The 25,674-nt window shown below is 42.2% G+C and overlaps 1 protein-coding gene across 2 annotated transcripts in view; it reads right to left on the reverse strand.

The window, feature by feature from the left end:
• The window catches only part of CDK14 (cyclin dependent kinase 14), a 340,143-nt gene that overhangs the window by 14,550 nt on the left and 299,919 nt on the right, over positions 1 to 25,674 (reverse strand). Inside the window, exon 15 of one of the 2 annotated variants that reach the window (XM_063412527.1) lies at positions 15,964 to 20,153. The exons of the other annotated variant lie outside the window; for it this stretch is intronic. The gene's annotated coding sequence lies outside the window, so the exon portion shown is untranslated. Of the gene's footprint in view, positions 1 to 15,963; positions 20,154 to 25,674 lie in introns of those variants that run through there. 2 annotated transcript variants of the gene reach the window in all.

Here is a 25,674-nt window from a genome sequence, read left to right on the forward strand (position 1 = left end):
TCGTTACTGTCAGTGATCCTGGGAGCACAAAACAGTATTTTTCTCTGCCAAGATCATTTTGCACAAAGGTTGAAGTGGATTTTGGGTGATAAGAATTCCAACAGCTGGTTTACAGAAGAACCCAATTAAACTGCTTTAAATGCCTAGTCTAAAATGTAGTACCTGTGAAGACAGTGTTGTGATAGTGGGAGTTCTACCTGCTGGGACAGTGTAAGTGCTAATTAAAAACATACTCATGCTTATTTCTATGCCTGCCTGGAATTAAAGAACATTGGCCAGTCCTGATATTTGATATAGCCTGAGAAGAGAATCAATATATTGCTCTGAGGCACCTCATCTCCATGTGATAAGGATAAAATCTTAGCCTGACTTTGGTTTTCTGATAGCCATTTCCTCTCTGTCTTCCTCACTGTGATTTGTTGAGATGATATTAATCTGATCCAAAGGCTCTGAACACCCAGAACTGCCATTAAAAGCATCAAGGATGGGTGTACCCAGCATCTCTCAGGATCAAGCTTATCATTTTTAGCTGTAAATGTCTTTATGACTAGAGTTACATGTGTCAGCTTTAAGATAATGTCATGATTTCATTGTGATCAAATATTTTGAAAAAGGAAAGCATGGCTGATCTCTGCAGTGTCTGTTTGTGTTTATTATCTTAACAGTAAACTCACAGCTGATTGCAGTTTGGCCCTTATCAGTTCTTCCTTCTAACAACATACTAAATCATTTCAGCTTGTTCAGGAGCAGATCAGTCTTAAGATGGAGCTTTACAGAGAACTGACAGATAATACTAACCTTTATTTTTCAGCAAAAGTAGTGTTTTATGTAAAAAAGGATGCACAAGTGGCCACAACCCTCAATATACATATATGAGCAATGGCTAATAAAATACAGGAATTCAGCTTTTCAATGCTTGAAGAAGCAGATTTAATACCTAGGTTTAGAACTGCAGATTTCTTCACCTAGTTTAGAGTCAGCTGTAAATAGGCTGGTTGATTAGAAGACTAAAAAGATAACCTGATTTAACGATCATACACAACATGCCTACCAGAATCCTCCACCTCAATAGTGCAATAGTTTCTTTCTTTGAGGAATACTTAGCAATGTATTAGGGAATGAATCTTCCGTTTTCTTCCACAGCAAGAACATGCCAGCCAGACAATACCCTGCTAGCAGTCTGAGCCCAGAAATACATATTCCCAAATGCTGCTTAATTCACGTTCTCTAAAGTGCTAGCAGCACTGAGGCTGTGTACTTAAGGTTTGTATTTGTTACCCTGCTCTGCTTTCCATTAATTGATTACTGACTCAAAGCTGCACTTAAACCATTATGACAATAGTTACATTTGTAAAAAAAACATTCTAAAGTAAGAATCTGAGTTGTAGTAGAGTCTGTTCAGGCCATGCTCTGAGACAGCTAGAGCATGCCCCCGGGATTTTTCCCAGAAAACAAACCAAAGCTAGACTCTGTAATGACACCACTTGCAAATGAAGCAGTCATTTTTTCTACTTTCCCCACTTCCAGTAAGCTCATCCTGAATGCCTTTTAGCCAGCCTCAATTTTGGTGTCTCTTCTATCTAACCCAGTGAGAATCAGACAAACAAATCCAGTAAGGAAGGGCAGGAAGTTGTGAGAGCTGTTACATGGTTATTGTTACTAGGGAAACCACTTCCTTAGTATTCATGTGTTCAGCAGATCTGTCTGGCTGTGTCTTGGAGTCCCAGGCAATATCATGAAATAAATGGCAACCAGGAAAATAAACCCAAGCCAGCAAAAAATACACTGTAAGTGTCTGTGACACTTAAAATTAAAATCTTGTTTTGGTAAATGAAGTCTAAGCAGAAGTATCTCCCATAATATGCTTTTATAACAAGGGGGCATGTGTTTGGAAGAGTATGCTATATTCTATTCCTCTTTTCTTGAACATTAATAAAATGTCTGTAAAAGCAATCAGTACTGATAGTATAAAGTGCTAAGCCCAAGCAGCTACATTTTTTGGCTGCTGACCTTAGCTCCAATTTCATAAGCAGTATCTATAGCCAAGCAAAAGATGAGTAGAGCTAGTACTTCTCTTTGGAAACCAGACTGTAGTGTTGGGACTCATCTTTAAGAACAGATTGCCTATGCTCCTACTTTGTGGGACGATTTTTTTGTTGGCTTTTTAAAGGTGCAATTTGTTTCTGAGTTCAGTCACAAAAGCGTGAGAGTTACAAAACCATCAGTAGAAACATCTCGAGCAGTAGCTACACCTCTTAATGTTCCTTGCATCCCTTTTGGCATAGTTTAAAAAAGCAGCAACCTTCTCAGATTCAGTCAGAAGCCAGGGCTCTTAAGAAATCAGCTATGCTGAGCAGGTTGACATACACCTGGTTTATACACAGACGCTCACCACCAGTTCCTTAATTTCCACAGTGATAGGGATTCAACACAATTCATCCTCAGTAGGAATTCCACAGCTGATTAACTGATTTTGCCTCTTATCCATCTTGCTGAAAATCTCAGCTGAATGGCAAAGCCTGAAGAGGATACACACACCTTCCCTAGAGCACTGCCAGCCTCAGGCTGTCAGTTCCAATACTGGCTGCACTGCAAAACCAGCTCAGTGTTACTGCTGTCCCTGATAGACTCCAGGCACATAGCCAGTTTGCTAATTCACCAGAGATTTAAGTCTGGCATTTCAGAAAGTTATTGTTCCTGAGGATCTCGAGAACCTCAACCCAGCCAGAAACAACCATCTCAGTAGGTTTGTTCTTGCTTTAGAGTGGAATGAATTGCAGTAGGGAGATACAGTGTGCAGCATAACTGAGTATTACAAAGTTCACTTGCTGCTAGAGAAAGACTTCTCTAAACAGACATCTCAGAAGACAGCATGCATGCACAGATGTGACCAGAGTTACAGGCAAGACTGCAGGAAGGATAATGGTACCTGGTTTTCTGAAGAAATGGAGGTGAGAAAAACAGCAGAGAATGAAGGGACAATACTTTACTGTGGACTAACCCTCTGATAACAAAGCACAAATGATTAACAGCTATTTGGGCCTTGCTGAAGCAGGCTCACAAACAGGGTTATGCAAAACAACATACAAACTGAGAAAAAAGCTAAGACAGTAGATGGATAATAAAGAAAGATATTTTTGACTCTACAAAAATCACTATTATTAAAAACGCACAAGTGTTTAAAGGCTTGCTTCCTTTTTTTTTTTTTTTTTTCCTGGTTTTATTGATACATCTTGGGGCTAACTTTAGCAAAAAATACTCCTGCTTTACAACAGATAGAGAAAAACAATGAAGCAGGACTGCGGCATTTAGAAATATCCCTGCCATGAAGACCTGCAACACAGGACAATGGGAATATCAAGGTACAGCACTGGAGTTCAAATACACGTGAGCTCATTTTCCTCCCAGCATGTTTGTGTCTTTGCATGATCTTCAGCCTGATCCCTAGTCTGCAGTATGATATGGGCTTGTGCTATCCACAGGGTGACCATATAAAACAGATAATTAGAGACCACTAAGAAAAGACTTTGGCAATTAGAAATATCCAGTACAAACCAACAGAAAGATTCTGCTCATTAAGTATATCCATTGAGGCACTAAATAAAGAGGCACATGTGAGCTACAGCTGGGAAATACAGGGAATTTGAGTTCATGCAGAAAAATCTGGTGGAGAATTACAAAAATACTCTCACTAATGTCCCAAATTAAAGATGATCTAATAAATATGAAACTGAGTTCCAGGTTTCTTTCAAGAGCACTGCACTACAGGAAGCAAATTCTATAGTTCAGATATCTGGATGTAAAGGACAAGGAGACAGTGTCCAAGCCAAGCAGTGTCTTCAGCAGGGCTAGGTATGGAATTTAGCACTGAGGGACAGGCATGCTCTAGTTGGTTTGCTATGGCTCCTCCTGGCCATTTTACCTAGGCTGCTGTCTCATGGGGCAGTAAAAAGGCATTCACTGTCCCCTGACATCCCCCACCTCCAGCTCAGGATGCACTTTGGTTGGACACTGCTGAGAGCTGCAAGACTACTTAGAGATATTTCTATGGGCTTTCTTTATTCACATATCTTTCCTCAGACACCGGCAGCCAGCTTTGGGGTTGGAGGACTGGAGAACTTTTGCACTGAGAATTAAGGCCATTTTGATGAGGCAGGAGACAACCATGGTGCACACTAAACCCTGGAAAGTGCTGAGTGCTCTCCACACCCAAGTGGGCTTGGTCTCTTGAGACCCCCATGCAGTGGGCAGCTGAGTTCTTGGGGGCGTTCACAGAAGCATGACTGTCCTGCTTGTGGGTCTCCACGTAGCAAAGTTACCCCACACAAGGAAGCTGCCACTTCACTTCCAGAGAAACCTACAGTGACAGAGGAACAGCTAAAAAAAGACAGTGACACAAGGAGGGCCCACACGTGGAGTGGTTCAGAAAAAGTGGCAGCGTCGGGAGTGAGGCAGAAAACCTGCTCATTTGTTGGATGAGGAGTGCAGGCAGCAGAGCTGGAAACACCTCCTGTGGTTCTCTGAAGCTGTAGCTGTTGAGAGGGCAAGGGCCAAATCACCCATCTCTCTCTTGTGGTTTGAGATGTACAAGTTGGAAAAGCAGACTGACACCCTCCTCCCAGCTGAGTTCACACTTTCAGTGACAGCTTTAATAAGAAGCCAGGTTTGCAGGAGAGAAGAGGATGGGGATCCACAGAGCAGCCCAGGTTTACATGTAAAAATCCTCCAGAGAGATGTGTCATCTCAGTGCTGGTGGAGAACACCAGGGTGCAAGCAAACAGTACAGTGTCATTGTTCATGTCTCAAAATGTCCCCAAGATGTGTACTCGTAAGATCTACATTTTGAAGATGAAGATCTGCCTCTGGCCCAGCTCTACCTTCAGTATTCTGAGGAGCAGTGCACAGCAGCTAAGAAGTCAAATAATGGATATTGATAGTTGCAGGCTGCTGTTTCATCACAGGATGGCTTGCCTGTGACAGGCCAGAAGGGAAATCAATGCTGATGACAGCACTTTCAGCCAGGAACTGCCCAGAAGTCAAATCTGTCAAAAAACCATTTACATACTCTAACTAAAAATAAAGTAGCCGCAGCTTTTAGTAACACTGCTCAGAGATCAATTGCTACATTTTCCACAGACTATAGAGGAATGAAATGTTTGCCAGATACATATATATATATATATATATATATATATACACACATATATATATACATATACTACAGCTGTTTGATGAGGGTTTTGGAAAGGGAAGACTGAAGTCACATTGCTACATTGCTTAAGAGCCTCAGGTGTTTATCATGGAAGCCGGTTTGATGGAAAAGTCAGTGCAACTGCATGGCTAGCATGTCCACTCAGCCCTGTGGAGCAGGCTGTGGCTCAGAGAGGGAGCAGGTATCTTAAATGCTCCCAAAGGAGAATACAAGGAGGGTGAACTAACAGCAGAGCTCAAGCCAGAGCTGAGAACAGACTGTGCAAGGAATCACTTAGTCACAGAAAAATGCAAACACTTGTAGCATCAAGTCAAATTTAGTCAGCAGTTTCACCTGAAATAAAATGTAGAAAGGATTACTTTGGTGGTTTTGCAATAGTTTTTTTGATTTGACTTTTCATGCAAGACTTACAAACTGTCTTGAAAACAATTTCTGAAACAATAGAAATGAGAGAAGAGTACCGTATACCACACCAACTACATCTTGTGAGACTGGAGGTGAATATCCATTCCTTTTCCTACCTTTTTAAAGCTGGGTCTTAGAATCACAAGGGCCCTTCTACCTCCTTCACAATCATACTGATTCTAGGTGGGACAGGTTCCATTTTTTTGCTTTGAAGATACTTGGAAGCAGAGAATGGAAAATTCAGGTGAGTACCCTAGACACTAGCCCAGATTATAATCACCAATTTTCTTACTCAGTGAAAGTTCATGAGTTACATGAGGTTGGACACATCAACGTTCAAGAGAGGCTCCCTCTGTATCTCTGCAGCCACAATAAATTTTCTTCACCACAAATACCAGTTCCTTCAAGTGGCCAGGAGCTCTACATCTCTCAGAACACAGGGAGCAGGGCTGGGTTTGTGGTGGAGCAGGGACACGCGGCAGTGCACACCACCACAGCTTCTGCTCTTTTACCTGTGCCACCCCACAGCTTTGCTCAGGCTGCTCAGCAGCCTTGAATCCAGCAGAGCTACTTTCTCAGGCAACATCGATTGCAGAAGTTTCACTTGATCTGCCCCTGTGTATGGTTTGGACAGCCTGGAAGTTAGGACATTTTTCCTCAGAGGAAAACCTGGGGATTATGGAGCAGTTGAAGTCTCTTACCTAAAAAGTCAAAGTTCGCACCACTGGGTGCAACAGGGAATATGCCCTCCTCAATTTTGTGAATATTGCTCCAGTCATCCTGAACGAGTTTATTTTTACACTGCTTTCATGCCTTTAGAGATGTCCCAGATGAATATGAAATACTTATTCAACTTGTAAAAAAAAAAGTCCTTATCTGACAAACAGTCTGAAAAACTCTGGTTTCGTGTATATCCAAAAATATTTTTCCCTTTTTCTTTAAAATATCGCCAGCACAGTTTTCCTCCAAACAGGGCCAATCATTCATGCAGGTCTAGTTAAAATAAGAAGTATTGCCAGTTCTTTGCTGAGAACATTAGTCTGGTTGCTCAGCATTTCTAGTTCCAAAAGCTGTTGCCCAGAGTAAAATTGTTGCCCGGTTGCATTGGGTCTGGCTGAGACGGAGCCCATTTTCCCCACAGCAGCCCTGGCAGTGCTGTGCTTTGTATCAGCAGCCAGCGAGGTGCTGATGAACACTCGTGTTTGGGCTGGCACAGCAGCGCTGCCTCTCCAGCGATCTGCCCCTACAGGGGCTGGGAAGGGACACAGCCAGGACAGCTGACCCCAACTGACCACAGGGATATTCCAGACCACAGAGCATCTGCTCGGCAGTAAAAGCCAAGAGAAAGGGTGGGCATTTGTCATTAGGATGTTTGTCTTGCAGAGGAGCTGCTAGGCACACTGAAGCCCTGCTTCCTGGGAAGTGTCTGAACACTGATTAGAGGCAGAGGATAAATCTTGTTTTCCTTTGCTTCTGTGTGTGGCCTTTGTTTTTTCTTCATTAATCTGCCTTTATCTTGACCTATGAGTTTTTTCCATCTAATTTTCTCCCTCCCAGTGCTGCTGAGGAGGGGAGTGTGGTGAGCAACTTGCATCTATTGAAAGCCATCCCACCAGTCCTTTCTACCAACATGGGGAACCCTCTTTGCAGTAACTGCACCTTCACTACACTTAAGGGCCAAATTCTGATTAAGCTCCCATTTCAGTAGGATCAGAATTGGTCCAACCACTCAATTATCTCTCCCTCAGACTCCCATAGTGCATGGTTTGGAGATGGAGATAGGCAGCATGTTAGGCCCTTAGGAACAAAGCATGCTAGGCCTCTTTACGGCCAAAGGGAGAATTCCGAAAACTGATATTAGTGTGCCAGCTGAGGCCACAGCATGAAGCACTCTGCAGACCTGCCTGTTTTTTTTCCTTACACCAGAAATAATCTTTTTCATTTGTCACCAAGCTGAATAGCATTTAGTCCACCGATGCTCTAAACTTTCCCACAAAGTTTGGAAGTGATGCAACACCAAATTTGCAGTATCCCACATCCCAGAGGATTGGATCTGAGTGTAGGTGTGAGTGCCTTTGTAGCAGGATTCTAAAAGACAAACATCATATTGAGGCTGCTGCTGAAATTGTTTCTAAGTAGGAGCAGAATGTAACTCTGGAGCATCTGAAAAAACCCTCTCTTTTTCAATAGAAAAATACAAGAAAATATGTGTGCACAATAGTCTCATTCCCCAGAGTGTTATGCATATAATCAAAGGAGACTCACTATGGACTTTGTGGCACAGAGGAATAGAATGCTCTTCCTTTATGAATGAAGTAATACACAGCTGAGCAAGTACCATTTCCATGGGTAAAAACTGCTTTTAAGGCGAAAATAAATAGATGGCATCTTCTCTAGCAAAACAAGGCTACACAGATCAGTCTATTCTCACAGTGTTCAACATTATACTGTAGAGCAATATTAGACTAAAAAGCACCTAATTTAACTGGAGCTGATTTAAAATGCATCTTGGTGCGTCTCAGCTATTGTCTAATCCTTTTGTTTGAGATGTTCTACATTACTCAGCCACTTTTGATTCATGTGCTAACAATCTCCCTTAAGGCAGGTAATTCACAGACAATATTCACTATGTGCAAAGTGGCACTCCAGTTCCCACAGACAAAAGTCAGTAAACTTTAAATCCCAGAGCCCCTAAACTTATTTTGCATAAATTGCCCTCACAGGAGGGGAGCAGAGATCTGTTTATATGCATCTCCTGTATCAACTTAGAATTCAAATCAATTTTTCAGAACAGTGGGAATGCTGATTAGAGACAAATCACAGCAGAAAGCAAAGCCTGCAACCAATTTTGAGTACAAACAAAATAAAACGTGAATGACTTCACTTTAACCTCTACGTCCTATTTCAGTGTCTTTTCCATTAAAGGTTTCTTAGCACAACAATTAACAGAGAGGAGATATATTTTTGTTAAATAATGACCTCCTACAGATGGCATTTCTTTTCTTTTGGTACTGAAGTTAACATGATAGCATTTACTCCTATAATAAGAATAGGTTTTAAGCCTAGTAGCTGTTGATTTTGCCAAGACAACAAATGGGACCTTTATGCTAATGAAAGTTAAGATTTCCATCTTTCCGCTATGATGCAGTTTCTGTCCTCAGAAGATTTTGAGATAGTGTGCTGTTTCAAATTATGTAATACCATGCATGAAGAAGAGTTTGAATTTCTTTTTTTGAACTGCAGTACTTTGACAATCACATTCCTTTTCCCCAGAAATTCACACATCTGTATTCATAGCAGAAAAAAGAAAAAAAAAAGAAAAAAAAAAAAAAAAAAAAAAAAAAAAAAAAAAAAAAAAAAAAAAGAGAGAGAGAGAGGTAACTGTGAAACAATGGTACCAGTATAATCTGTAAATATGTTAAAACAGGACAAAATGTAAATTTCTCCATTGGTAAACCATGTAGCTGTGGCAATTTATATAATTAATAAATTATAAGGCTATCGATGTTAGCTTCCTATTTAAGATGGCATGAGCCATCAACATTCACTAAGTGGAATCTAGACACAGCTGCAATTGGTGTTTAAACTGCTGTGTCTATCTTAGCAAGTCATCCTGGACAAAGTCCTAATGCTACTGAAATCAATGTAAAAAGAAAAAAAATATTTCACCGTTTCCAGGATTCCAACAGATTTCAAACCAGATTAAAACCAGATCTCCCCTACCTAAATAGTAGGATGAGCTATTAAGTCATGGTTCTCTTGGTGGTAGTCTGAATTTACCAAGTGCCTCCTCCGACCAGTGAAGCTTGTTATCCCCTCTTGGTAGGTTTTATTGCTAATGATGATCAGTAATTCATTCTAGCATGGCAAAATGTTTTCTAGAAACCCTTCATTCCAAACTAAAAGCAAAACCATGAACAGTGAAATATGGCTTCTAAACTGAAATAGTGAAATATCTGGAAATGGCAGTATGGAGAGTTTCATGACATAAGCTCATGGAGTTTGAAACTAAAATAGTCAATGATTTCTGGCATCTGCAGTGTCCCATAGCTGTATACACTAGAGAACTGCATTGGCTCCTGGCTCTGTAGAAAAAAACCAAAAATCCCTGAGGTCTCCAGCCCCACAGTCATTCAAATGGAATCCTGTCACTGAGCTGAGAAACCTGAGCTCCTGGCAATCCGCAGGTGAAGGAAGTTAATTGAAAGATAAGTCTTTCTCTCCTGATAAATCAGTGGGTTTCAAAGCTGCTGAATAACCTCGCTTTGTTGGGAAAAACCTCCAACCAGCTCTAATCAAACAGTCCCAGATTAAGTTAAAGAAAAGCAATTTAATTGAAAGAAGGTGCAGGGATAGCTCTGGGGGATTTGTGTAAGTGCTGAGGGACACCTCAAAAAAAACCCCGCGTGTGCTGCTACAATCTCAATTTCTTTGTTGGGACAGTGTAGTAGTGAGGTATTAAAGAAAAATAATCAGTGTGGGTTTGCCATTTTTCCCTTGCACTGCATCCTGCAGATCGGAACAGTGCAGGCTGATCATCTGTTAATCAGTTGCTTAGGTGATTACTACCACAGAACAAAAGAGATCATATGTGTGGGAAATAAACCAGGCAGAGGTTCAAGAGAGACTAAACAACATATTTTCTTTCTCTCTTTGTAGTAAATGTCCACGTTAAAAAAAAAAAAAATCCACCTAAGGCCATTTCCTTTACTCAGGCTCCAGAGAGATCTTTAAAAGAACTTGGTTTTATTTTTTTCTCTTTCTGTATTGAAGAAATTAATAAAAGATAGGCATCTAGGGCAAGTATGAGTTTGATACTGTGTTTGACTGGTGACAAACTCCAGTTCCATCTTCAGGTATTCACACCAGTCCAAAGTCCACCTGCTGCACCAGCTCCTGCAGGGATCTGCCTGAAGGCAGATTGGGGATTTAGGGCGATACAGTATACAAGATTGAAGGTGTTGCACACAAACTGATGGATGTAGCAAAGTGCTTTCAGATGTGCTAAGACGGTGGAACACGCTGCCCAGAAAGTTGTAGCCCATCCCTGAAAGAGTTCGAGGCCAGGGCGGATGGAGCTTTGAGCCACCTGGTCTAGTGGAAGAAGTCCTTGCCCACGGCCAGGGGATGATCTCCAAGGCCCTTTCCAACTCAGGCATTCTATGATTCCGTGAAACCCTGCAGGTGACCGCGTCTGGATGGCTGCGGGAGAGAGGCGGGGTCGGGGCCGGGGTCCCCCGTGGCGCCAGGGCCGGGGGATGCGGGCCGGCAGCAGCAGTGCTGAGGGCCGGGCTGCGGCAGCCCCGGCACCGTGGGGAAGCGAAGGGCCTGGCCTGTCCCAGCACCCCGCACCCGCTCTGCCCGACAGCCTGGAACCGAGGCTGACAGCGGGGAGGAGACCCCCGCCTCCCATTCACAGCGGCATTTCCTACAACCTTCAGAAACTCTGTGGGAAGCCCGGCCTCCCCGATCCCGCCTCTCATGGCAGCACGGCTGCTCCGCCGCGCCAAAGCCAGCGGCGGCCGCACCCTGCCCAGCGCGGCGTTTAGCGCTCCTCCCACGCCTCTCCGGACACTCCGGAGCTGTTCTGCGCTCACGCTGGCGCCAGAGTTCCCCGTTTCCCAGTGGGCGCCAACGCAGCCCGGCCCCGTTGCCGGCCCCGTTGCCGGCCCCGTTGCCGGCCCCGTTGCCGGCCCCGTTGCCGGCCCCGTTGCCGGCCCCGTTGCCGGCCCCGTTGCCGGCCCCGTTGCCGGCCCCGTTGCCGGCCCCGTTGCCGGCCCCGTTGCCGGCCCCGTTGCCGGCCCCGTTGCCGGCCCCGTTGCCGGCCCCGTTGCCGGCCCCGTTGCCGGCCCCGTTGCCGGCCCCGTTGCCGGCCCCGTTGCCGGCCCCGTTGCCGGCCCCGTTGCCGGCCTGCGCGGGCGGTCCCGGCCCGCGGGGGTTCCCGGTCCTTCCCTCCCCGCGCGGGGCCGGCGCTGGCAGGATGAGGTTCACCTGTGTGGGACTGCCCAGAGCGGTGCTCCGGGCCGCGGCCCTGCGCTCCCACCGGCCCGTCCCATGGTGTCCTGTCCGCGGCCCGTGTGGGGAGCGAAAGCTCGTCTGCACACACCGGGCATCTCAGTGGTGTCAGCACAGCCAGCGCACCTGAATGTCCGCCTTGTTCCTTCCTGGCACTCCCTCCTACCAGACAGATTCGTGCAGTCCAAACAGTTCGGTGCAAAGCCGCCCAGCAGCCTGAGCTGCAGGTGCGGGAATCACCGGGCCCAGTGTTTGGAAGGGTGCTGCAGTTTCTCACCATGGAGTTCCTGTAGAGCTAACACAGGCCTGCGGGGAAAGGGCTGGGAGATGCCACCGATGATTTGGTGTTTTTTAGACACAGCACTAACAAGGAGCAGGAGACAAAGGAGCTTGAGCTTCAGACTGTCATCAGGCCTTCAGTAAGAGCTGATGCTATTCTGAGGCCCTGGCTTCTTTCTCAGGTTAAACTGTTGACTGCTTCAGCTCACCTGCCAAACTAGGGTTTGTCACAAGCATCCTCTCCCAAAACCTGGGTATTATTTACTCTGGCAGCACTGTTTTAGGGAACTCTGCTGGCTAACACTGCAGAAACACACTGGGGTGTTCAAAGCTGTGTTATTACAGGTGGTGAATGTATTGTACACTTCCTCATTTAGGGGCTTGTAAGGGCTCATCTGAAACCCTCTGAGATTCTTCCCTTTCCTTTGATCAATTGGTTGTCCTAAATCTAAACTGCAAGTGCTTGGGGAAAGGATATTCAAATGTACCTTTCTTATGTGTGGGTCATAAAAGAAAAGCCCAGCTAGCAGTAGGTGAACATTTTGGAAATTTCTAAAACAAGGGAATTTTCTAAAACCCCAGAACTTGCTTGTGACCATGTCCTAACCACTGCCAGGTTCATGACCTTGCCCCCACATGGCACACATATCTGTCTCATGCTCTCCTGCTTCCTCCACCTCTAGTCCTGCTGCACTGACAGCTTTATCCAAGAACAGAAGAGCTTGGAAGAGTGGCTGAAGCTACAGAGCAGCAAATCCTCATTTTGCTAACTTGCTGCTGTTTCTGGGCTGGCAAAAGAGTGGGGTACCTGTGGCCACTAAAGGAGCTGTTCCTAACATTACAGGCTCCTGCTATTCCAGATTAGTCACTGCATGTGCATGAGTGCAAGCTGAACAGCCAGCAGTGAAAACACATATATTGCCCAGATGCAAGCAGGCATTCTGGAGAGAACCTAGTGGATGTGGGAGGCCAGAAGTGCAGCTCTTCCGTGATTCACATCCCCACCAAGGAGGCAGTTGTGTTCCAAAATCCCCTGTGTGCGGCTGCCATAGAGTACAACCTTCCATGCAGAAACTCACTTCTGCTTTGCTGTCTATATTGTGTGTTACAGAAAAAAATGAGATTATAGAAGAATCCACCTGAGATGGTCTCTGAAAGCTGTGTCTCCTGATGCAGCCAAATGGCAGTTCATGTTTAGTGTTTCCCAGTGAATGCTGGTACATGCAGCTTCTCCTGCTCCACACTGACATGATGCTGGGCATTTGGTCAACGAACAACTCTTCAGAGTCCTGTTAGAGCACAACACTTTGGCATGTCTTTGGAGCTGTCTGTACTGTGAAACACGACTTGTTTTGAACACAGAACTTGTTTTATGCTTTGTCATTGTGAGAAACTGTTCTAAAATAAATCTTGAACGTACAGGCTTTGCCAAACACCAAGTGAAATATTCTTTCAAGATGTTGCCCATGCAAAGTTTTGAAAATAAAAAACAGAATATGTAACTTGGGTTTGGGGGGTGGGTTTTTTCTTTCTTTTTCTTCTACAAAAATATGGATCTTTAGATCTGCATGGTATATTACAGAGCTTTGTATACAGCTCATTTCCTTGATGCATGAATATCTCTGAGCTCCTCAGGTAAAAGCTGGGGACAAAAGCATAATGAGCTGGATTGTAAGATTAACACCTACCCTTGTGACACCTACACTGTAGTCCTAATTCCAGTTGAAAGGTGAAGTTGAAATGTTCCTATGATATCATAAATCTCCTTAGGCTTCAAGACTTTACTGGGATATACAGCAGTGCAGTATCTGGTATAGCACTTAGAGCTGTTATGTCTTTTATGTGAATCACCATATGGGTCTTTGAAAAATTAATTTTAAAATGTTTGATTTTAATTTAGCAGTTCTTTCAAGGTAGTACAGCCCCAGCAATCACTACTGGGTCCTTCGGGAAACAAGAGAAAAGGAAAAAAAAAAAAAAAGGAACATTTCTGGAATCACTTTCTTTTGCCCAACTTGGTATCAGCTGGCAGAAGCAATAACGAAGGGGCTGCAGGACTGCTCTCAGCTATTATTGTGCCTGGCTTGCTCTCAGCATGACTCACTCCAGACAATATATAACACCACTCGCAAGGGAAATGAACAGCAAATACTTGGCCCTGGAATTTTTTTTTTAATCTCTTCAGTTGTGGTGTGGGGTTTTTTTCTTTTTTTCTTCTTTTTCCCCTTTTCTCTCTCTGATTTGTATCCCTTTATCCTCGCCCATGTGCTATATAAGCCTCTCAAATCTAATGTCCATAACACCACCCCCCACTGGTAGCAGCAAGCCCTTCCGCTGCTGTAGGGTTTACTTCGCAGAGGTTTACAAGGAGAGGCATTATTGAGAAACTGTATGTGTTAACCCAGTGGCACAGGGTTGCTCCAATACCTTCCCTCTGGTTTTTCTTTTCTTGGGGGAGGAGTGGCTGCTATTCTAGCTAAATGCATCTCTTGCTTTGCCGTGGCAGCCAGGCTAGCTTAGGAAGAAAACCTTGGGGCTAAAGAGGCTAGGAGTGCAGCCAAGGGGGTCAGGAGACAGCTTTAAGGATTACACTGCATAATTAAAGGCTGACTCTGAACATGTTTCCTGGTACGCTGTGTTCAAACATACAAACCTTTTTAGGTAATAATTCTTGGTCCTCATTTGTATCAGAGGGATTTGTAGGTTAAAGTTGCCATACAGGTAGTGAGTCAGGAATACAAATTATTCATCTAGACTATAAAAAGGCAACACCTTCCTAAACCTGCCCTGGCCAGTGAGAACTGAGGGTAAAATATAAATAGATGAGCATGCATGTGCTTTCTTGGTTTGTTTATGTGCAATGCCCTCTGGGTGCAGCTGATGTCATTCTGCAGCAACTTTCTAGACTGAAAAAGAGGATTCTTTTCCTGAAGTGCTCTGTGATCAGAACGGGGCCAGAATATTATTCTACTGGATAAAACCTGAGACACTGAAGACCTACATTCAAGCTTATACTGTGCAAGCTCCAAGAAAGACCCTCTTATCTTCAAATATTTCTAATCAGCTGGAGCTGAGACTATAATCTAGGTCCTCCATTATTCATATTCTAGGCTAGGGCTGCTGCCCCATCAGCCTAAACAGTATGAGCACTTGCTCTCCAGCCATCCCCCACCCCAGATCAAAATGACTCCTATAGACTCTTGTGTTTGCTAAAACAGCATACTCTGACATTTCAGGGAAATATTCTAAGGAAGTCTATGCAAACTGCATTGATTTAGCATTCATTGTCTAAAAATAGGTCCTAGCAAGATGCTGGTACCAAAAAAGCTAGAAGCAATCGAAAGGAGCAGAAAATACTGAACACACATATTGGTAATATGTGCTGTTCCAATACCTAATGCTGTGATGCACAAATAGACAAAGAGTCAAGGCAGCATATGCTCACTGATTGAAATACATAATCAAGTATGAAGAAGGATAAGTCACACTTCCTGGTCAAAGTTGTGAAAAATGTGTACTGTATGTTTTGCCTGATTTTCTACCAGAATTATCAGTTTTCTATTTCAAGAGAAGTTGCAATAAGCTAGACTTCATCCTCCATATGATGATATATTTAAATCAGACCTGTTGGGGTTTTCTTGGTTTGTGGTTTCTGTTTGTTTGTTTGTTTTTTCAGAATACTGGCTTTTCTACTACTTTGATTAAATTCCAGTGTGCTGTAAAGATATCCCTTGTCACATACATAACAAAACAGAAAGAGACACCAAATCATTGACTTACAATTACAGACAGAAATGCGAAGAATCTTGCCCTGTGTAGTCAGCACTGCCTTGTAGTTTTGATGAAGCTCATGTTTGACTCAATCAGTGCCTAGTCTTTTCAACATATTACTGTCTAGTGTACTGTCTAGTGTCTGCCTGCTCCCAAGTACCTTCCATTCCTTAAAAATCTCTTGTTTACAACCATTCCTTGTTCAGTTTTTGGACAACAAAGAGGAAGAGAAAGGCTTTATTCCTTGGGTTAGGTCTAGATCACATATACAAAGAAGAAGAGAGATTCTGCTACACTTTATTCAATATGATGTTACAAGAAAACAACAGTTACAGCTGACAAACCATTACATCTTTCATAATACAGACAAATTACAAGGTGTAACAAATAATGCGACATTTATTTTACTGTACTGCTTACTATGCTGTTCTTCTGAAGTATATATATTTAATTACATTAACATTGTTTTCATGTACCAGCCCTCCCCTTTTTTATTTGTAAAAAAAAAGAACACTTCTTAGTGCACCATACAAAAATCTGCGTGGAAGCTGGCAAGCAGGAATTTTGTATGCAGCACCATTGAAATGCATTTTGGGGGATGGGAATTATTAGTGCATCCTTTACTTTCAGATTTTTTGCTTATGTGAAAATGCAAGGCAGTAACATACAGTCACTCCACCTAAATGCTGGTAGGGGAGAGTATTGTTATGCTCAGCAATGCAACCTAATTCTGTTTATATGGGGTATCTGCATTTTGCTCCTTAGTCTGTACATCTTAAACCTTTTATATAACAAAGATTACAAACCCAGTAATATTCACAGATGAATATTTTGTATATGAGCATATCAGAGCATTGACTACACATTTGGTTGTGTGCACTGGCACAGGGGTGTACATAACCCACCAACCCACAGAGTATTTATTTATTTATCTTACCTTCTCTTCCCAGGAGTCTGAAGTGCAGAACTCCTACACACTAAAGAGAAAGCAAAGCCCCCTGTGCCTCTGTCTACTGCATACTGAATTTTCACTGTTGTACTGATGACTTTGTCCTAAGCCATGGTTCTGATTAAAAGTAAGAGTGAGAATTAAAAGGACCCCATACAGTAATGCAATGTCAGAACTACTGGAATGTCCTGTCTGGGGTGGTGCCTGCTGGGTGTGGATTAGAGTTGATCTGAATGCAGCAGGAGAGAGGACTGAGCAATCTCCAGCTGGTTGACTTGTAACTTTAGGTTCTGTGAACTTGAACTTGTAAGGACTCTCTAGATCATGCAGACCATATCTATCACCATCTTCCCTTCCCCATTCCCTTAATATTAGATTCCATGGAGAGTTAGAACCTGCCCTCCCACTTTTATCTGCCTGCTATACCTGCTGCCCTGTCAATGCTCTCCCATCTCACAGCAAAGCCACATCCTCTCAACTATCACCAGGCCAGATCTACTGGATCTAAAATGCAAGTTAAGCTGCTGCTAGTGGCTGATGCTGGGGCACGGTCCTGGAGGAACTGAGATTTGCTCCGAGACTACTGGTCACTGAAGCCAACTTTTGACTTCAGCAATGTAACAATGTTAACAATGTGAACCATCTCGTTCCAGGCACCCAGAGCATGTCTGGAAGGCTGTCTGGACAGCACTTATCTCTTTGAAAATCCTTTAGGGAACTGATTTCAGAAGGATGAGAGAAAAAGAGAGTAACACTACTGATCTTTGCTGAAGCTGTCTCAAAAGTATTGATAGGGTTTAAACAGTCCATTCTGCAACACTGAGAAGAGCTGTGGTGAAAACAGCTGGAGAGGTGGGCAGCTGTCTGGGGGTCCTTACTGATGCAGGTAAGGGCTCTGCTGGAAGGGAGAAGAGGGAAATAAAGCTTTATAAAGCAACTGTTAGTTCCCTGGCCAAAGGAAGGTCTACTATCTAAAAAAACCTTGATATTTCCCAGCAGATTTGATGTTACAGAAGATTAATTTGCAGTGCTCATGTGAAAAGCACCATCCTGCCGAGCCTTGGTTGCCTTGGTGCCAGGAGAACATCCCCAGGGCTCACAGCCTCCATGGGAGAGCAGCAAAACCAGGTCACCCCAGGCAGTCAGAGTGCCCAGAAAGAGGTGCAGAAGTAAGAGACTCTGGTCACTCCTTGATGATCACTAGGTGAGATAGCTTCATTACTGCTGAAGATTAAGTTGCTATTTAGAAACTTAGATATTTATGAACTTTCGTTCAGGCAATCAATTGAGTTTGAAGATTTTTGGATCAACTTTATTTCAGTGGTTGCTTAAAAGTGGGAATGGGGCAGAGAGGATAATCTCACACGCACATGTGTACACACACACACACACACACACACACATACCTTAAGCAAACACTGTACATGAGTCACTATGGATAGTAATGTGCTAGGCTTGTGGGAAAGTTGGGGAATTACTCTCTGTATTAAACCTTCAGATGGTTAGTTGAGCAGTGTAATTGCTTGCCTTCAAATGTAAGCTGTCAAGTAGAAGCATCTATGAAACTACCCTTATATTCCTAATCAAAATCTTTGTTACATTTTCAAAAATTCTTCAGATTTTGCAGCAAGTTTTTTTTCTAAAAATAGCTAATTTTAGTCATCAAACTGCACACAATTTAAGTAGCAAAGATAATGTATAAAAGACTTTTCTCTTACAAAAAAAAAGAAACATGAAACCCAAACAAACCACGTCTAAGGCAGTTTCAGTGTGATAAATTCAAAAGTTCAGTGGTCACTTTTCCCCCTATAAACACAGGGAAAGAACTGTAGTAAGTTCTAAATAGGATTGTGACTGAAAGTGGCTTTCAGATGGCTTTTAGCAGATCCTGAAACAGAGATGTCATTGGGGAAAATTGTCTTTTAATGGCTGTGCAAATATTGAAAATATTTCCACGGTTCAGTTCTTTGAAAGTGTAGACTCCTGTCCTAGTTCATTAAGAGACCTTTTGTAGCTACTTGTGCATTCAAGGATTTGCCTTATTGGGTGTCGTTTTCTTATTAAACACTGCTGGAGTTTAATAAGATGGCAGTAGCACAAATCCCTTTCCCCGCCTTTCCAACACTGAAAGCTAACCAAAGCGTTACCACACTTCCTTAAAATGTAATTCAATGCATCCAGCAAGCAAAGGATGTCAAAATTATGTGTAGAATAATATTGCCTAGCAAGTGCTTCTGCCTGAGCAGGACTATAACTCAACAGTGATTTTTGCACCATACCCTGCCCTCTCTAAATGCAAAGTTGTAAACAGGGCAGTAATTTCACACCGCTGAACACAATGCTCTCCCCATCCAAAATGTAGCAGGGGCTTCCATTTCTAAAATCACACACACAACTTAGTTTCTTGCAAAAACTTTGCATTTGAATGATTCATTCAGAAAAGCTATCTAAAGACTAAGGATCATGTAGTGCCTTCCAATCAGCTCAGAATACCTATGGAAAATAACTCAAAAGGTGCTTTGGTGTGGAACAGCAAACAGTCTGGGATGAGGAGAATTCTCCACCTCGCTTTGTACGTGGCTAAGTAACAGTTGGATTTAATGGCTCGTTCAAAGGAAATGTTTCTGTACCTCAGTATCTGCCTTGAATTAAACAGAACAGTTTCATCATCTCTGTTTTCAAGAAAATATTCCAAAAAGTAACTGGTGTGAGGAAAAACATAGAGATGTTACCCAAGACCCATAAAGAAAGATATATTCTTGAAGAGAATAAAACCATAAGGAATTCACTGTGTATCTGTCAGCTGCATACATCTCATCATTTTTGCTTTGTCCTTCTCACAGGCCTATTTTGAAAACTGGCATGCTACATAGCCTAAGCAGAGTAACCAAATTTAGAGTACTGAAGTAAACATGCAATTATTGCCATGTTTTTAAATGGATATGAATGGTCTGAGGGGGTAATGAAAAAAGAAATAACCCAACAACGCTTGAGGAAGAGTGGCAAGGTGCTGTAATTGTCAGCTGATCAGACAAGTTGGCCTTGCCCTGGGAAGAAATAGTCTTCCCATTGGTTGCAAACTATGCACAACCCTCAAAGAAAACACAGTCCTTTATGCCACTGTTGGCTCTTTTTGTACAGTTGTTACTGAAGAAGTGTGAACACCAAGTGTGTTGTCTGAAAGTATTTAAGACATTGCTGGTGAAAGCATAAAAATCCTTACAAAGATGCAGCGCTGCAGTGGAAAATCAAACAAAATCTAACACAAAAGACTGAAAGAGTACATGCCATGTATCAGTAAGCAAAAGCTTAATCTTCACATAGTTCTCTGAAATCACAAGGTATCCAAATGCGTGCAAGGTTTTAAATAAATTGCAGGGAAAAACAGGGTCTTGCCAGCTTCAATTTTCTTTTGAATGAAATCCACCACAGAGACAGAAAGGAAACAGGCTGTGGTTCCTTCCTGGTGTCGGCCTCCTCATTAGGTTTTTGTTTCCCTCCTCCAACCTGGTAAATTTAATCCTGTAAGGAAACAATACAAATTATAATAAGCCTCATGAATTGCATTTTAATTTTTTTTTCACTTGGTAAAAGATAGGTTAGGCCAAAGCCAGTTAACGAAGACGTCAGCTCAGAGTGAAGGGTAGACTTGCAAAGCATGTTTAGAACTGGTACCTCAGGAAAATGAATTTAATACACGAATATTTTCAGGGTGGTCACCTAAGTGAGATATATTAATCCATATTCATGTGTCTGTGCCTCAAGAGCTAATCTTCCCAGGTGCCATTAGCACTGACATTCTCCATGGAAATTATAGACAGCCATGAACAGTCATCTCTCCTAAAGGTGGTCACACCCCCTGAATGCAAAGGAAACTTCCCAAAAATGCTGGCAGAGCTTAGGGGTTTACAAGGTTTTCTTGCCCCCTTTCTGTTTTGTCCCCTTTCTCCCTAGTGATCTCCTCCATAACAACGCTTGTAACTAGTTTTAAAAAAGATCTCCTTAGGTTTCCTTCCTGAGAGTTGTTTGGGGCACCGTGCCACAAATCACATTTCTGCAAACATAACCAGATTATGGAGCTTCTCAGTGTGCTGTGTCTAAAGGTATTCACCTGTATTTCAGTGTATTTCTATTACTAGGCAGATAATTGAAAACTCTCCTTTCAAATATAAAAATAAACACTATCAATAATTCTACTTAGGTTGTCTTTCACTCTACTGATGCAGAAACTCAAAGCAATGGCTGGACTTGCACGAAGGTATCCTGATGTTTTCGAGGTTTACACAAACCAGGAGGCAGGCTGAGAATGTGGGACAGGAAAACAAAGTATCAAATAACTGCAAGAAGAGCCACCTGAAGGCTGAATGAAGGCTAAATTAACTGGATGAGCTGAAGCCACTGGAAGGATTTTATAATTAACATATTTAATTCTTAATAAATCTCCAAGTAGAATTCTATACCAAATAATAAAGTGAGATTTTCTGAGAAATTCTGAAAATATATTTGTTAAGTTCTCTGAGACTAGAACTTCAGACCTGATGTATTTTTAAAATGCCATCACAGGAAGATAGTCAGATGTGAAGGAATTTCATCCCTTAAAAAAAAAGAATGCTGAAATATTCATTGAGCATGGAACTGGTTTGTATTAGCATGTCCTAAAACTATTTAAATCAAACTGCATGCAGGTACCAGTGAATCTAGTCTAGCCCTCATTTCAAAAGCAAGAGAGAAACAAGGCATTGGTTTTGAACTGCAGTTTCAGGCATAGCATTTTAATTGTGACTTTCAAAAAAATACCCCAATGTCTATGCAATATTTTAACTTCTGTAATTTCCAGGGTTCCTGTCACAATTCTTGAGAGCTCTTCTTCTGTTCTTTAAGCACCAGGATACCTGAACTGGATTAACAAAAGTCTATTCTGAAGCATCTTGGGCCCTCTTGGAGCTTGGTCTACCACCTCTAGAATATTTCTTGGGTTGTTTCCTAAATGCGTGTGGAGTTTGAGTGGACTGTCTATTCCACATGAAAGTTCCACTTTCCCCAAGGTCTAGAAGCTCTGCTGAAATGCCAATAAATCTTGTTTCAAGGAATACATTTGAGCTGATGCATTTAGTTTACCTTCAAAAGCTTAAAAAGAAAAGCAATGTTTGGAACATGCACAGTGATGAAACACCAGTGATAATAGTCCCCAAATTCCAGATTTTTCTTCCTTCATGAGGACTTTTCAAGGGTGTTCTTTTGGGTGCTCCTTCTTGGAAAGAAGCACTTAAACTCCCAAAGCTCCTTCCAAGGCTGAGGTTGCATTTGCCCCCACTGCCACCTACACTCAGTTGTGGAGAGCAAGCTTGCAGTTTGGAAGCTGCATCTGCCCAGATCCAGAATAGCTGGCCTGGTTTCAGCCTAAGCCCAAATTACTGGAGTTTCAGAGACTGGCATAAGCAGCAGGGACACCTGAGACAGGTAACAAAATTATAAGGATAGAGAAGTCTCTGGATGGGTGCTTTTCTAGTAGTAATCAAATGGCTCAGAGGGCTCATTTGATAATAACTGCAATTTAATTACACAGAACTTTTCCTTTCTATCACTGGACCTCAGGACAATTTCCAAATGAGGTAAGTATCACATTTCTCCTAGGATTATGCTACAATTTCCACTAACAATACTACATTGTCTGGTTTCAAGTTTGGCTGTGTAGGCAAAGCTGATGACACATTCTCCAGGGCAGGGCCTGAGCTTTTGGAATGGCGAATACCTTCATTAGAAGCTTAGCATTTCCAGAATCAAGCCCTAGAACATTAAGAGATTCTTCAGAAATTAATAAACTGAGAACTGCTACCATATAACACATGGGAAAAAAAAATCTTTGCACACTGGAAACTACTGCCAGCATCAATGCAGACTGCAGGCAGAACGCTGAAGACTAAGAACAGGTAGCAGAGTTTCCTGCTCTGGCTCAGTGTAAGTCAGATCACAGTTTTAAGATCACAACTCTACCAACTCCAGCTTTGCTGGATCCTGCCATGCCAGGGCTGCAACTAGTATCTTGAGAAGCTTGGAGACTGTGTGTGGTGGGCAACATGACCTTCCACCTTCTGCACAGGCTCCAGATTTAAATTAGATCACTGGAAAAAAACATGATATGATGCCACATTTCACTAATGTTTCTGGGGAAAGCTAGAAGACACAGTACAACTAGAACCAGGAACAGTATGGTGACCTCAGTCTCTGCAGTGTTGAAATGTGCAACATGCCTGGTTTGGGAGGCCAGCCTGCATGACAGACCCACTGCTCACACCAGTGCCACAATGGGCAGGGTGTTCTGAGGCTGAACCCTAAGCTCTGCCTGCCGAGGTGTTTCTCCTGTGTATGAAATCCTTACATGACACAACCAGTGTGATGGTTAGGAATAGATAATGTTTGCATTTGGATCCCTAATTCTCTGAATGTGTACTGTCAATTCAAAAGTGGAGTCAACAGGTGAAGTCCCTTCCCCTGCCTCAGAGAGCTGTCGTGGAGTGTCAGCTTTCTCCTGTCCTGAACACAGATATGTCACTTGTCAGAGGGGTGCTGTAATCACTGTGCACTTTCTCTTCACATTTCTCTTCACATTTCTCTTCTAGGCATCAAATAACAACTCTCCTAAACTGGAGAAGGAGGAGAGCATCTCTTTATCCACAGCAGAAAATCCACAATAAAAAACCCAGAAAATTTTAGACTGGTGTGAACCAATCTTTCTATTAAAAAAGCAGTGTTTCTTCAGTGTGGGTCTTGAACTGAAACATCAGTTGTTCACACAACAAAGAGCCAAGGCAGGGCCCTCTACACAGTATTGCCATTCAGTTCACACCTGGCTTAGTATTCCATGTTTGTGTTTTTGAAGATGTATTTTAGAAATATCCTTGCTTAGAATTTATGTATTTCCCTCATCATACAAATCAAAATTTTACCTGATGACTTGGCAGATTATGTTTATGGCCTCTGGTCACAGCTTTCCTTATAAAATTGAAAATTGTTAAATGGAATATTTACAACTTGTGATTTCCGAAGAGCAAAATAGGTTTTTTTCATATCTCCTTAAAAACCAAACCAAAACAACAAACCCCAAACAAATAAAAAACAACAAACCCTGACACATAACAGATTGCCTTAAAAATGGATTTTTTTCATCACAGATCCTGGTACTTCTGGTTTTCATGACATCTCTACTAAACCTAATAGCTTTCTACAAATAAGCTAATGATGTACTTGAAGTATTAAGTGAGCTAAATGAACTGACTCATTTCTATGTTTGTTACCTAGAGAAAACTTCTGCTGCATACATTTTGTTTGTCCCAGATCCTGAATTGGATAGAGTGTTAATCCACCTTAAAAAGAGCAGCTGCCAACTTCAGAATGCAGTAGCTGTTGATGTAACAGTGGTTCTAGAAAGGCATACCAAAGCTTGTAATTTAAACATTAATCATACTCTAAAGACGTGAGGCAGAGGAGGGTGATTAAATCCGAAATATTTTTCTTTATTTTAATTAGTGAAAGAACATCCTGTCCTGTAAAAATACCAGTTCAATACATGTTCCTTTTGGCAGCATCAGCATCCTTCTCTAGGTACTTTTAATTTCTGTATAAATTATCACATCGGGTGGAGCTGTGCTCCAGCAGAGTCTTTAGCATGCAAAGCACACTCAGAGTGCAGGTCTACTTATGTGGCAGCTGATGAAGCAGTATTATAAGAGTATTCCAGTCTTAAAATAAAAATGTGAGCTGACAACTGGAGATACTGTATTCTTTATGAGCTGAAACATGGAGGTATTTAAGATCATCAACAATAATACTCTTTCTGCTTCTCCCTCCACCACACATGCAGACACCACAGATACTGTTCATCCTCTCTGAAAAAAAAAAGTATAGTATTAACAGGTGATTTTCTCCACACCTTTTATTCCTACCTTTGTTAGAAAAATCATTTTTAAAAGCCAACCAAACATTAGCAATACTATTTGCACTCAGATAATATCTACATGCAACTTGTTGCTATAAATATTAATTAATTGGATCACCAATACCCATAATGCAACTTTATTTTGACCTACATGGCCTATGAACTAGATATTTTTTGGATTCAATTTCCTTAAAACCAACTGTCAGCATCATGTGATGGAAGAGATGAGAAATGAAAATGAGCATTCCTGCTGTGCAGGTGAGTGACCTGTGGGAGACAGCTCTGCCTGCCAGGATTTTTACCCGTACCATCAGACACAGACCAATTGATTAGATCATCTTATACCTGCCACCAACTAGGCTCAGGAGACTAATTAGAGAGAGTACTGCCTGCGCAGGCACCCCATTGACACCTAATTTGCTCAGCCAAAGCCTTTGGGGAGAATGTATTATCTCTGCAGCTGCACTTCATGCATTTCTGATTTGAGGCATAAGCAAGGAGTACTTCTTCACTCTTTTGAGCAAACTGAGTATATAAGCCCTTAAGTGCTAAATACAAGCAGACAAATTAAATCTGGCCAGCTGCCATAAATCCTTTTCCCCCTTCCAATATATATACACATATACATGCATACATGTTTTGTTTTATATCTGTGTGTATGATCTATGTGCACAAATGCAAACATAAAAAAATGTGTACGTATGAGTCTGAATGTGTGTAGAGAGGTTGGGTATATAAACACGTTTCTATAAATATGTGCTTTAAAATATGCAATTGTCACATTGTATAGTGTGACTTCATAGTGAAGTTTTACTTCTGTGAAATTTAAAGGAAATGCATTTGCACTTATATATGAAAAATAAATGATCTGCAGTGTTGTTGGCTCAGAATTACCCCATGGACAAGGCTCAGTAGATTGATGCCTATAAAGTTGCTCTGCGTATCTTCAGAGGTGCTAGTTCAAAGATTATTTCAGTATACAGCCTAGCTTTGTTGGAAGCTTTTCTTCGATGGACTATACCTTATTTGTGGTTTCCTGAGGAATACTATTCACTAAGGCTAAATATAAGGTTACTTAAATTGGTTTCTGCTGGGCTTTAGTTTTAT

The sequence above is a fragment of the Prinia subflava genome, chromosome 1 (assembly GCF_021018805.1).
Source record: "Prinia subflava isolate CZ2003 ecotype Zambia chromosome 1, Cam_Psub_1.2, whole genome shotgun sequence".
NCBI lineage: Eukaryota > Metazoa > Chordata > Aves > Passeriformes > Cisticolidae > Prinia > Prinia subflava.